The 15,538-nt window shown below is 33.8% G+C and overlaps 1 long non-coding RNA gene and 1 pseudogene across 1 annotated transcript; one reads left to right on the top strand and one right to left on the bottom strand.

The window, feature by feature from the left end:
• Nucleotides 1-775: 775 nt before the first annotated feature.
• On the bottom strand, nt 776-3,035 carry LOC146950865 (uncharacterized; annotated as a pseudogene).
• An 8,809-nt stretch (nt 3,036-11,844) lies between these two features.
• On the top strand, nt 11,845-12,359 carry LOC146950864 (uncharacterized). Its single transcript, XR_015027722.1, has 2 exons — nt 11,845-11,978; nt 12,174-12,359. It is a non-coding gene; the product is annotated as an uncharacterized LOC146950864 (long non-coding RNA).
• Nucleotides 12,360-15,538: the final 3,179 nt, after the last annotated feature.

Genomic DNA, 15,538 nt, shown 5'->3' with positions numbered 1-15,538 from the left:
TATAAATATACACATCACATCACATAGTTCATATAAACATATAAGTCATATCAATATTCACATCTCATCACATAATTCACATAAATATATAAATATATTTCTAGGCTCAATAAATAAACCAAATAAATCAAGTAACAAAGAATAAATCAAATAATTAAAAAAAAGTGGGCGTTACACGCTGCAAACAGAGTTTTCCCTTGTAATATTAGTAGTATCTATATGCATCTCTTCAACTAACGAAGAAGACTGGTTAGCCGTTGATTATGGGACACAAGATTGGTACCATGTGGCCAGTACCTGGTGTAAAACACATGCATAAAGAACATATGAGATTAGAGTAAAAAAATACCAAGTGACATTGGTTTCATCATAGGTGTATATTATACACACCCTCGCTCACACACGCACTTATGTACTCTAATCTAGAACATAGGAACTTACCTTGGTTGTTTTCCTTGACAGTATCATTGCTGTGCAACGTTGAGCCACTGTGACAGAGATCATCAACTCTACTTGAAAGCTGTGCAGCAAGAGTCGCTCGGGTTTCTAAAACAGGGAGCACTCCTGGTCAAGCAAAACCCATCATAATGCTTCAAAATTAACAAAACTCGCGAAAAACCAGAGTCTTTAGCAACATGAATTCATTGCAAGAAAAACTTGCGAAAAAACCCATCATGATGCTTCGCAATTAATAATTATATGGAAAATATATACCTGCAGATTTTGTCTGTGTGCTCTCTGTGCTGGTACTACAAGAGAGAGGTAACCATGTTCAATGAAATCATTTAATTTTTTTAATTACAAATGTTCAGTTCATATCCTCTCTAAGGTCAGATAGAATTTCCTTTGCTAATTGATTAGCTTCCTGCACCTCCCCTTTGGTACAAAGTTCTGCAATTCGAGAATATTAGAGGTCAAAGTTATGCAGTCGAGATATTGTCATATGATTCCTTAGATACCTGGTATCATAAGATCCAGAATCTAAACCACTTTCGCAACACGAAGGTAGAGAGCTGGAATATTTTGAATCAGAATCCTCTGATTGATATAGCATCATGATGCGTTCTCCGTACTCCATATCATTTAGAAGCTCAAATGCTTTCTCTAACTGTCCGTGCATAGATATAGCATCAAGTACTGAATTGTAAACTTGTCTTTTTGGTTGAAATCCATGGAGGACCATTTTTTCGAAAACATGCACTACGTCTTGCAAATAACCCTCCCTGCATAGAGTGTAAACTAATGTAGCGTAAGTTATTTCAGATGTCGTCAAATTAAGTTTCTCTAAAGAATCAAATAGACGAAACACTTCAATAAGACAACCCTCGTAGCAGAGTCCATTTATTACTGAATTATATACGACTATGTTCAAATTCATCCCTTTCTTTTCGACAAAGGCACACAAAGATCCAAAGCTTTATCAAGATATCCTTCGTTGCATAAGCCATGAATCACAATGGCGTAATCAACATAAATGACCGGTAAATTATCTTGAACTCCCATGAGAATCTTATATGCATCTAAAGTTCTTCCCTCCTTTATGAGAATCTTGAGAATGGACACAGGAAAAGTGACTGGTGAAGAATTATACGTTCTTTTTCCAAGAAATCGAAGGGGACTGTTGACATCTTTCAGATAAAGGTATCATGCGAGTACCTTTTGAACCTTTGGTTCAACTAGACCGTACTCTTTCAGAAGGGGCAGAATTTTCTCCATATTCCTAATAACACAAAAAAGCCTTCTCAAAAGTGAATAATAAGATTTGCACGTGACAGGTAATAAGATCGACGTCATTAACAGCCAATATGTACCTGTATCCAACATGAGACCTTTGTCATCGAGTTCAAGCAATGCTTCAATGGCCATTTCTATCACACCCTTCTTGCAAAGGCCTTTAATAATAGTATTGTAGCATGTATACGAAGAGATTGATGTCTTTCTGAAGTCATCAAATACCTCCAGTGCCTCATCAATTCTACCAACCTTACAATACCCATCTATCATTGTGCAGTACGTAACAGAATTTGGAACCAGATCCATTTCCGGCACCTTTGCAAATGCATAAGCATCTTCAGAAGCCCCCATCATAAACAGTGCTCTGATAAGCACATTACACATTACAACATCCATGCAGATACCAGCTTCTAGTCGTTTCTTCGTTTGCAAAATCCCCAACACGTTCTCTTCTTTGATATACCCATGCAACAACGTGCTGTGCGTAATCACATCTGCAGCCACGTTTTTCATGAACTTGTCCACCTCCTGTGTCCTACCATACTTCGACAAACCATTTACAACAGGTAAACACACTGGGACTAATCCCTCTCTTCTTCATTTCAACAAGAAACTGAAACACGCGATCAAAATCTCCTACCTTTCCAAACCCATGAACCAAAACTACAAACACAAATCCATCCAACTCAATTCCCATATCCTTCAGACTTTCGAAAATTTAAAATGCTTCCTATACCCTACCCTTGTTACAAGATGCAGACATTATTGCAGTATAAGTAACCTTATTAGGTCTAATCCCTTCTTTAATCATCTTAGCTAAGAAAGTATAAGACTTTTCAACATCACCTAACTTAGAAATATATTTATATCAAACGAATTAAAACCTGTTGTCTTAAGTCAGTTTTGAAATCTGTCTTAAAAAATTAAAATACTAAGTTGTTTTATCCTAAGCCGATTAGGGCTTAAAAACAAGATAAAATTCAATTTCTGCACCAGCAGTAGTATAAATATATTTTTTGTGTGTTTAATTTAGCAATTTGTTGTCTCTATAATTAACATATTGTTTTGCTTTAACCAAAATAATTAACATTTATTTTTACATAAAAGGTATTTAATTTAACAACTAAATCCACTAAAATAAGCGAGGCAAGAGCACAATTCTCAATCGAGACTGAGTTTATGAATTTTAAAGCAAATATTGATGAGAAGAAAAAAAAAACATTAACAGGAATTCTGAAAAGCCACGGACCTTTGGCTTTCCTCAAGGTTTGTGTTGAAGGATCTATTCGTGAGTGTAGCATTGACACTTCATATTAAAAATGTGTATGGTGTTCAACATATAAGTTGTGTCTCACACCAACACAAGTATTTACATTTGATCACTTTTATTTTACGGATGTCTACATGTCAGCACCGGTGTCGTGACTAGCGTATGTGTGTCAGTTGGTGCTTTGCAGTTTTTGATTCACTTGTGTTTACCTTTAATTTTTTTGGAACAAAATGTGAAAGAAGCTGGTCACATGATTCCTATGGATCAACCAAAAGCTGCACTTCAGATGTTAAAAAATTGGATGCAAGGGAAACTGATAAGGACAAAGGGAGGAGATAATGTCTCATCTATATGATGCACTCATCTTAAAACCAAAATCACATTCTTGTTGTATACACATTAATGGCATTTCCTTGTGAACATTAGAAGGATGAATAAAATACATTTCTTTTTCCCCAAGTCACTCTCAAACTTTTGGCATTTTTGCTCCTACTATTTCTTAAATTCTCAATACCAATTCATTAGACCGTACTCTTCATGATTTTCTCTACACTTGTAGAGTAATAAACGTGATACGAAAATCGAATGTGTAAACTCCATTACAGATGTTTTCAAATTTTACTATTACAAACAAATCATCGAGATAAACTATTGGCAATGAAGAAGACGTTGAACTCCTGAGTCGAAAAAAACGAAGTAACCTTTTGCCAATATAAAATATCGCCTTCCCTTTTTCCAAGCTCTAATTCTGTTTTAGTATCTAAGGTTCAGTAACTAATTTACTGTTTTGTTTGTTTTGAGTTTTGAGATTAGTTTTCTCTTAGGCTTTGTTTGCGAGTTTGGAGGGGAGGGGAAGGGAAGGCTTTGAAGGGTGGAAAATATGAGGGAAAATGGAGAAATCTTTCAAAAAATTTAAAAGAGTAGTTTTTTAGAGAATGATAAATTAATGCATATGATTACTATATTTTTAATTTTTAAAATAAGATAACAACATAGATTAAATTTGAAGAATTCATATAAACCCTCCAAAACCCCCCAAAACCCTCCTCCAATGCAATTTTTTAGTTCCCCTAAATGAGGAGGGTTTAGTATTATGAAGAAAAGTTAACCCCCAAAGTCCTCCCCTCCCATTTTCCTCTATTTCTTCCACTTGTTCATTCCTTCTTTTCCAAGCCTTCCCCTCCCTTCCCCTCCAAACTCGCAAACAAAGCCTTAGACTTTTTTTATATAAAAGGAGTATCCTCCTCCTTCAATTAAGTTGTAATCATTTTTCTATTTTACATTGATTCAATAAATGAATGTGGTGCACTCAGTTTATGATTTAATAGACATAACAATGGAAAAAGGGGAAAGCACCAAATGAGCTATAGAGAGTTTTAGAAGAAAACGAAAGAAAATAATGAGAATGATTCAAATGTCCCTCCAGAACAAGAAAATCATTTATTTATACCAAACAAATCAACGAATGCAAATGAAAAGTCACGAAAAAATTCAACTAATTAGAAATGTTACCGTGAAAGTAGAGTATATTTTTGAACCATCGTGTTGGAGGACGACTATTCTCCTTGACACATAATGTAATAAAGTTTTTTTCTCAACAAAATCCTCTTGGGGATAACCTCAAATGTCTTCGATAATATAATACCAAATATATTCTCTAATAAAATCTTCATTGGGTTGTTCACATACATCCTCGACAAAATAATAAGTCATCCTTTTAGATAGAATCTTCTTCGGATTGTCCGACTCAGCAGAATCGAACGTTTCGGCTAAGACGTCATTCTTCGGATTGTCAGCTGTGTGACTCAACATAATCCAACGTTTCAACTAAGACGTCATTTTCTCACGTCATCATTAGATATGAAAAGTGACCACGCCAACCCCACCGATTGTTAACTTGGGGGAAATTCTTCTAGATTAGGCTTAAGTCCAAATAGTGGCGGATCTTGAGTTTATTTCTCGGGGGGTGCAGTGGCACCTGCGGGTGTAACACCCCGTTTTCCCAACTTGAAAATTTCATTTATAAAATCAGAGTATTTACTTCATAAACGGAATGTCACATACTACTTGAAAGTCGTAAAATAGATAATAATAATTATCCTTCAAAATTCAACAACATAAAATCTGAAACTACGCAGCGAAAATAGTTCAACATGATCAAAGTCTTGGCACGCAGGCCTTATCAAAAAATCTCATAAATTTAGTTCAAGTTCATAAAAGTTCATCAAAAGGACATGTAAGGAATAGAAGTAAAAACAGGTTCCCATCCCGTTACGTATCAGAGCACCTAGACACTTGAGCCAACCAACCTACAAGCCATCAGTACCTGCAGTTACCCATACGAAGGGCAACATTTCCAGCAGAAGGGGTGAGATTTCACAGTTAACAAATTAAGCATATAATTCATCAAAATGCATTTAACAACATAAAACATCTCTAACATATTAAACATTTATCACTTAGCATCATATCAATTCATAATTAATTATTATCATCAGATATCATCCTTAGTTCGTAAACAGATATCATTCTTAATTCATAAGCAAAATCATCTCTAAATCATAATCAAGTATCATCATATATTTAACAACTTAAGACATCATAAACATCAACATTAATAATCATTTAGTATCATATTATTATCATCATCAATCATAAACAGACATCATCATCAAATCAAAATCAAACATCATCATCAAAACATCATCATCAAATCAAAATCAAACATCATCATCAAAACATCATAAAACATCATCATTAAATCATCATTAAATATAAGTTATGACGACTCTACAATGCAACTACAACTTCAACAACAACTTAGACAACTCAACCACAACTTAGACAACTTCAACAACAACTTAGACAACTTCATCATGCATGTGGTACCACCAGGGCATTAAGCCCCCTTCGCTAAGGTCATAATTGGACCTGTCGGGCATTAAGCCCTCATCGCTAAGGTCATATTTGGACCTGTCAGGCATTAAGCCCCCATCGCTAAGGTCATAAAGGACCTGTCAGACATTAAGCCCCCATCGCTGACTATGCAACAACACAACTCTAAATGCAACTTGGACAACAACGTGAACATCTTATACAACTCCATTAAAATGGACAACTTCTTAAATCATGACAACTTAGACCGACTCATGCAACTTCAAGACATTAACAGTTAACAGCAGTAAACAGCAGCAAGGTACAACATATAATAGTGCTAGAATGCATTAACATCATTTAAGGAATGAATTACATCAACATAATTGTCATAAAACATCATAATATTACTCATAATCAATTATCATCTTATAATCATCATAACAGCTACAGCATCTACGACAACAACAATGTGCATAATTTACTATGACTCACTCCCCAACTTGGACGACTCAACGACACAATAATTATCAACAATGGAACAACAACTTTTATTATACAAAAGTGTTTACACATATATTTCATATAGTACAACCTTTAATAATAATGTTCACTTCATAAACATGGCTTAATAAATCAAGGGAACCTATTAAAATAATTAGAATAGACTCCTAATGCATGAAACAAAATTCAAAAAATGGCAGTACAGGACCAGGGACGCTAACGGGACGCTTTTGGGACGCTTTCGCGTCCTCAACAAAAAGGGGTAGGACGCTTTCACGAGCGGAGCACGCTTTCGCGTCCTAAATGTCGTAACTCTGGATGTGGACGCTTTTGGGACGCTTTCGCGTCCTCTACAAAAATTTCTGGGCAGCTACAAGGTGTGGACGCTTTTTGGACGCTTTCGCGTCCTGCTTCAGATTTCAGAAAAATTGTTGCGATTTCAACATGGTTTCACCCAAAAATCCCATCTTTGATCCCTTAATCACCCAATTGGTTTCACAACCATGTTTATAGGTTCAGTAGACAACATGGGAAGCAAAACAACATATAATCATGCAATTCAACAACATAATTCATCATTTATCATACCTCATCTAACCCTAATCCCAATTCTCACCAAAACTCAACATAATCTTGTTAAATTCAATTCTTAGAATCATACCCTTAATAATATTGAAAGTTAGTCCCACCCTTACCTGGTTATAGATGAAAATCGATGGCCTCCCTCTTGTTCTCCTCTTTTCTCCAAAACTTGAACGTACGTTGTAAACTATTCCCTCAACCTAGCTTCCTCTATTTATAACCTTTCTATTCTTTCTAAATCTATTTGGGCCCAACAACTTATTCTTCTTTCTATTCTAACCCCCAATTCTACTTACACTAATAATTCTCATATTCTAGTATAAATAATCGCCAAGATCGAGGTGGGGACAAAGGCAGAGGGTCATAGAGATGTTTCTACAATTACAATCTCAGCCAAAAACGTCCCAACTCATCTCTCAATCCTCTTATGATAGAAGCAAGTGTACCCGATTCTCACATTACTTACCTATTATTTTATTTTTCTTGCTTATACACGTGAACATCAGAGTATTTCCATGTGCAATTTCCATCAATTCATAAAAATGGATGTTCGACCCTTTCCCAGGGATGAAATCTCTAGATCCTATTTGGATCAATCATCAACGTGTTTTATCGCTACTTTATTGCAATGGATGTTGAACTTTTGAGTACTTGTATTATATACACTTGATTAGTAATAATGGCCCACATAGTCTAATTAAAGTGGCTTTCACATACGAATTTCGGGATATTGATTGTTGAAATTATTGTCTTAGTATTCCTTAGTATTTTCAGTTATGATATTGATAAGTTTTTTATGAGACATTAGTGAGTTGTTTTTCAGTTATGTTTTGTTTTAAAGGCAATAATTTTATGAAGTTTCTTTTTGTTTTAAGTTATGTTTCAGCTCTATTTATAGAGCACTAAAGTGTTTGTAATGGTGAGCTTGATGTTATAAACATATTTCTGTTTTCCAATATATCATTTCCATAATACTTTTTCTCTCATATCCCTTCAAAACCAACATTGATCAAAAGCTTCATGTTTAAGATTATTTTTAGCTGAATGACACTTTTGTTTTTAGCTGAATGGAAGTTTAGTAGTTTAAGGAAAATTTCTTTATTGAAAAAAGTAACTTTTCTATTTTTAGTCTCAAAAAGTTAAAGAGTTAAAAATAATTGTTTTTTATTTAAAATTTGTCTATCAAGATATTTGCGTGAGATGCAGTTGTTTTTTGAAATTAATAAGATTAATAGAACATTAAAAAAGTAATTTTCACCCTTGATCTTTTAGCGAATCACGATTCACTGCTGTCAAGCAAATCATGCAGTCACGCAGTCAAGTTAATGTGAACTGCCGGGTTTAATTAACGGTTTAGATTTAGTTTTTTTAATTTTTTAATCTCAACCCCACACACAGGAAATTCAGAACCCAGTAAAACCCAGTCTTTCCTTTCCTTTCGATCCATCTTCATTTTCCTCCGACGAGTTTTCGTCCTCATCTCTCATCTGTCAATCAGATATGGCAGTTTTCATCCATTTCCGTCCTAGTTGTGAATCTATTTATGCCAAAGAAAAAGAACATATCATGAAAAACAGATTGGATTTTTAAGCTTTTTGACATGAAGAGGTGGAAAACATTTCTAAGGCTTTGTTTGCGAGTTTTTAGGGAAAGGAAAGGAAAGGCTAAGGAGGGGAAAGGAAGGAAAGGGAGGGAAGGGAGAACAAAGGGAAAACCTTCCCCTTGTTTGTGAGTTAAAAAACCAACAAGGAAAGGAAATGGAGGGCTTATGTTATAATTTTACTATTTTACTCTTTTTTTCTCTTAAAAACAATACATTGTGTTATACTTTGTAATTTATCTTGAAATTTTTTGAAAACAACTTATCTCATAATAAATAAATTATTACGATCAATTTTTAAAAAACAGCTTATTTATAAATAAAAAAAATCTTATTACGATCTCTTTTTTAAAAACTAGCTTATTCAAAACAACTTATTTATACAAAAGAACTTATTACGATATTCAATACAGCTTATTTATGCAAAACAACTTATTACGACCTCTTTTTCAAAAATAACTTATTCAAAACAACTTATTTATCCAAAACAGCTTATTACAATCTCTTTTTTAAAAACAACTTATTCAAAACAGCTTATTTATACAAAACAGCTTAATACGATATCTTTTTCAAAAACAACTTATTCAAAACAGCTTATTTATACAAAACTGCTTAATACGATCTCTTTTTCAAAAACAACTTATTCAAAACAGCTTATTTATCCAAAACAGCTTATTACAACCTCTTTTCAAAAAACAGCTTATTCAAAACAGCTTATTTATATAAAACAGCTTATTACCACGTCTTTTTCAAAAACAGCTTATTCAAAACAACTTATTTATCCAAAACAGCTTATTACAACCTCTTTTCAAAAAACAACTTATTCAAAACAACTTATTTATGCAAATCAGCTTTTAACGACCTCTTTATCAAAATCATCTTATTCAAAACAACTTATTTATGCAAATCAGCTTTTAACGACCTCTTTTTCAAAAACAACTTATCGAAAACATCTTATTCATCCAAAACAGCTTATTACAATCTCTTTTTCAAAATCAACTTATTCAAAACAACTTATTTATCCAAACAACTTATTATGACCTCTTTTCAAAAAACAGCTTATTCAAAACAACTTATTTATGCAAAACAACTTATTACGATCTCTTTTTCAAAAACAACTTATTCAAAACAACTTATTTATACAAAACAACTTATTACCACATCTTTTTTCAAAATCAGCTTATTCAAAACAGCTTATTCATCCAAAACAGCTTATTACAATCTCTTTTTTAAAAAACAGCTTATTGAAAACAGCTTATTCATCCAAAACAACTTATTGAAAACAGGTTATTCATCCAAAACAGCATATTACAATCTCTTTTTCAAAAAACAGCTTATTAATCCAATAAGTTGTTTTGCATAAATAAGTTGTTTTGAATAAGCTGTTTTTGAAAAAGATGTGGTAATAAGCTGTTTTGAATAAGCTGTTTTTTGAAAAGAGGTCGTAATAAGCTGTTTTGGATAAATAAGCTGATTTTGAAAAAGACGTGGTAATAAGTTGTTTTGTATAAATAAGTTGTTTTTGATTGAATAAGTTGTTTTTGAAAAAGAGATCGTAATAAGTTGTTTTGCATAAATAGACTGTTTTGAATAAGATGTTTTTTTGAAAAGAGGTCGTAATAAGCTGTTTTGGATAAATAAGCTGTTTTGAATAAGTTGTTTTTGAAAAAGAGATTGTAATTAGCTGTTTTGGATGAATAAGCTGTTTTCAATAAGTTGTTTTTGAAAAAGAGGTCGTAATAAGCTGTTTTTGATGAATAAGCTGTTTTGAATAAGCTGATTTTGAAAAAGAGGTCGTTAAAAGCTGATTTGCATAAATAAGCTGTTTTGAATAAGCTGTTTTTGAAAAGAGGTTGTAAGAAGTTGTTTTGGATAAATAAGTTGTTTTGAAAAAGTTGTTTTGAAAAGAGATCGTAATAATTGGGCTATATGTAAAATTGTCAATTTGAATTATTATGAGGGCAAAATTGTCAATTTGTATGTTTAACTCCAAAACCCCCCAATTTGGGGAACTTTAAAATTGAACAAATGAAGCCCTTCTAAACCCCCCAAAACCTTTCCTTTTTTTTTTAAAAAACTCGCAAACAAGGATTTACCTCTCCATAAGCCTTTCGTTCCCCTCCAAAACCCAACTCGCAAACAAAGCCTAAGAGAAGTCAATTGATTTGGATCTTACAACTTATATTTGATATTTCAAAGTTGTAAAGAGAAAAAAATAATAAGAAGGGAGGGATAATAACAGCCACAAGAGGAGCTTAATGCATGAAGGAGATAAGGAATGAATTGAAAATTGGAAATCAATGGAAAAGGACAGAACTTAATGGATAAAAGACAAAATCAATTGACTGGATTTAGAAACCGTGGAAATTGTTTAATTGACGAGACCGCATGGAAGAAGAAAGGAAGAGTATGGTTAATTACCTGTGTTTGGAGTTGAGATTAAAAAAAAAAAATCTAAATCTGAACCGTTAATTAAATCCGGTGGGTCATGTTAACCTGACTGCATGACTGCATGATTTGCTTGACAGCAGTGGATCACGATATGACACTGAAACACTTTCTTGTAAACCATCATTTACTCCTTGTGAACCTTCCTTAAAACTAAATGATTCTGATTCCCCAAATAATTATCCTGATAAATCACAATTTAGAAGATTAATAGGAAGGTTAATTTATTTGAAAAAAACTAGACCTGATATTAGTTTTGTTGTGCAACCACTTAGCCAATTTGTGTGTAAACCTAAACTTATTCATCATAAGACTGCCTTAAAAGTCTTATATTATTCAAAATCTTCACCAAGTAAAGGTTTATTTTATTCATAGGATTCTAAACTTCACTTTTCTGGTTTCCCAGATTCAGATTAGGCTACTTGTCATGTTACTAGAAGATCTGCAATGGTTGCACTTCCTGCTGCATGATCTTGATGTTAATCTCAAAACATCAGCATCCATTTATTGTCACAACCCAACCTTTCACTAAAGGAGCAAACATATTGAAATAGATTGTCACATCATACGGGAAAAGATCAATCAAGGGTTCATCAAATTGTTTCCAGTTTCGTTTTATGCTCAAATAGCAAATATATAAAAGGAGTATCCTCCTCCTTCAATTAATTTGGAAGCTCATTAACTTAGATTCTTTTACATGATTCATTCTTAACTGGAGCTCATTAACTAAGTGCAATTAATTTGGAACCAAAATTGTTTGTGTCAAAAAACAAGATATAAGTTAGTTAGTTAGTTATAGAATAGAACTCTAAATGTGCTTCTCATTTGGTAGGGAATTCAAGGTGGGTTGATGCCATGAAGTGGTCAGGTCAGACAACATTTAAGGAGTCTCCTACAACTTCATTTTTTGTTGATAGTGAAGAAGCAGGAATTCTGAAAAGCCATGGACCTTTGGCCTTCCTTAAGGTTTGTGTTTAAGGATGTATTCATGAGCATAAGAGGCTATTGATCTACACAGTACAGACTACAGACACTTCAAATTAAATGTGTGTCTGGTGTTTGACATATGTGTGTCTGGTGTATGTGTGTGTGTCGATTGGTGCTTTGTAGCTATTGATTCGCTTGTATTTAACTATATATATTTTTTTTTTGGAATAATAGGTGAAAGAGGCTGGTCACATGGTTCCTATGGATCAACCAAAAGTTGCACTTCAGATGTTACAAGATTGGATGCAAGGGAAGCTGATACGATGCACTCAGCACAATCACATTCTTGTTCTATAAACATTAATGGAATTTCCTTGTAAACATTGGAATGATGAATAAAACATATTTGTTTTTCCCTAAGTCACTCCAAATTCTTGGCATTTTTGCCTCTACCATCTCTTAAATTCTCAACCAATTCACTAGGCCATGCTATTCATGGTTGACTCCACACTTGAAGAATTATAAACGCAGTAGGAAAATTGGATGTGACACTCCTTTTAAAATATTTTTAAATTTTATAATTACAAACAAATCAACGGCATAAAAGTTCACATTGTAGCACTTCAAGAATCATTTTCCATGGTACTGCAAAGAACTTGGGTTCCATTGAAATAGGGACCTGATTTTTTATCCGGCATGTCCTTAGTTAAAACAGTAATTGGATCCATGTAGATTCCTAAGTAAGATATCAAAGGTTCTTCCCTTGACTTGTCAACAATTAGCTTAAAAAATACTGAGATTTTAGTTTCGGAAACATCAACAGCCTCTGATATCGAACTGTGGTGCCATTTACAATACTCTTCCGTAAACCGTCTCGGTTCTGCGCCTCAAGATGAAACTTAATCACCCTTTGTCCCATATGAACACGCTCTTGAGCTTGGAGAACAATAAGCATTTATGTATAGTATCCATTTAGATTGGTTCTCCTTAGGAGCCCAATAGGTGTGGATACCTTCTTCAAGAACTTTGTAGGAACTAAAGCGAGTATCTCGGAATCCTCCTCTTGTTCTGCTGGAATTAAGGGACGCACTTGCAGCAAAATTGTGGGAAAATATGGAGCAACGGAATTCGCTGAACTCTCAAGGAACATGGATATCCTCGGATATAATAAGGCATGATAAATTGGGATCATGATGACGTTCAATAACAGCTTACAGTTTCGACCAACAGATTTATAGTATATTTTGAGTAGTTTGCTTGCAGACTTTGGATGCTCTGAAGCAATGCCAAAACCTAACCAGGTTTGTGTTTGAAATATTAATAGAAAATAGAATAGATTTTGGATAGCAGAGAAAATTAGGAGAAAGTTTTGTTGTACCGTGCCAAAACTACTGAAAGCAAATCTCCAGTGCAACCAAATATTCAATTTTGCTCTCCAAAGTTTACACAATTGTATGTTTGAACTCGTGCACTCGAGACCTAAACACGATGGAGCTTCACAAACAATGTCCAAAATTATTAAAAGGAAAAAAGGAAAGAAAAAAAGTAATGGATCGGTCTCCTCCCTTGAATGAGAATGAAAGACACTTGAATGCCATTATACAAACAGTTTGTTAGGGACTGATAAATATTTGGCAAGTGTACCAAAAATATATCGAAGTAATAAAATTTATAACTTCGTATCCACAGGGACTGTTTCAATTTCTACTCAGCAAAGACGTTAAAATTTAAGATGTATTAAATTTATAGGGTTGCCCTAGGCAGTTGGATTAAGTGCTAAAAATAATAAATTGCAAGTAAATAAAAATGGTTGGAAGTTATATAGAAAACAAATGATTAAGCCGGTGAATCCGCTATTGCTTTATATGACTAGTTTACCTCTCTTTACTCTCAATTGCTATTCATTCTTTACGACGACAAATTAACTAAGTGGTTTTGATCAATCTCTTGACTCAAAACCCTTTCCTAAGTTATAACCCTATTAATCTCTTAACTAGATTGAATAACCGTGGAAGCAAAGTTAGAACGTTAATTTATATGTCATAACTCTCAATTTCTTATCTCTAGGTTCCTAGTGTTGAGTTAAACAAAATTACTATTTCAAGGTTAAAAGCTAGGGCTAGTAGTCATTCAATTCGCAAGATCAATTTATGTGATTGCAAGAAGCTAGGGTTAATAGTCATACAAACAATTATAAGAAAAGCAATGAACACAAGTAATTCTGAATAAAAACTGAATAACATTGATAACAAAGAGAGTTCAACTACTAATTCATATATTACAATAGGTTCATCATGCTCAATCAAAAAAGAATTAGCTACTCATGTTCATAGAAATAAACAACATAAAAAGAAAACAAAACCGAGAGTTTCGTAGTTGCCAACGTTGCTCTTGAATTTATTTTCAATAGGTGTTGTTGATGTGCATGCCGTAGCCGCTTCCTTCAATCGCACATACTGTTGTGCGTGATACCTTTTTGCGGCTCCTTCCACCAACCGTGAAGGCTAGCTCCCCACAAAGTGATGTCCTCTATTCTGTGCGTGTTTCTTTCCTTTTTATAAGTTTTTGTTATCTAGTTTCCAAAACCTATTTTGCCTTCCCACTTGATACTGTGCAACACGTTACCTTTTCTTTGTTTCTTTCCTTCTAGTTCAACATCATCAAAAAGCCCAATTGCTTTTAATTCTTGCACCTCCATTTATTCACACCACCCAAAAGCAAAACATTTGTTCATGTGTCATCCAATTCATACGTGGCAGCAACTTTATTTAATCATCGTGGCACGTTTCGTGGTTCATCGTGCCAGTGGATTCCACATCCTTGCAACGTGCCACGATCCTTGCTCAACGTGGCACGATTCTTCTTGTTTTAGGCAAATTTCTATCTTTTCAACAATTTCTTCTCTTGGGCTCTTGTTCCTGTTTTAATCTGATTTCACAATGAATTACAAGCAGTTGACTCTCTAAACATTACAAAAAGGACACAAATATGACTAAAAAACTAGTAATGACGTACTGTCATCAGAGACATCACAAAGTGCAGGCACCTAATCAAGAACAAATGGATCTCCCTACTTTTGGTATCCATTAGATCCATTTATTGCGACAACAAGCCAAGTCCAACTATATATCTTGCTCACAACTCAATCTTTCATCAAAGGAGCAAATATATTTTTATTGTTTTGAAGAAGAAAGGAGCAAATATATTGAGATAGATTGTCACATCATACGGGAAAAGATCAATCAAGGGTTCATCAAATTGTTTCCAGTTTCGTTTTGTATGGTCCGGTCCGTCTTTTGGCAAGCTAGTGTCAGAGCTAGGACCATTGGATGTTCATAGCTCAGCTTGAGGGGGAATATCAATTATTGCCTTCCCTTTTTCCTAGCTATATTTCTATTTTACACCTATTAGTTCTCCTTAGATTTAGGTTCAATAACTAATTTACTGTTTGTTTGTTTTGAGATTAGTTTTCTATTAGTCTTTTCTTATATAAAAGGAGTATCATCCTCCTTCAATTAAGTTGTAATCATTTTACAATCATTTTTGCACACAGTTTATTATTTAATAGACATAAGAAAAGGGGAAAGCACCAAATGGGC

The sequence above is a fragment of the Medicago sativa genome, chromosome 2 (assembly GCF_051527215.1).
Source record: "Medicago sativa cultivar Bolivia chromosome 2, Bolivia_mono, whole genome shotgun sequence".
Taxonomy (NCBI): Eukaryota; Viridiplantae; Streptophyta; class Magnoliopsida; order Fabales; family Fabaceae; genus Medicago; species Medicago sativa.
This window is presented reverse-complemented; position numbering and strand designations above follow the sequence as displayed.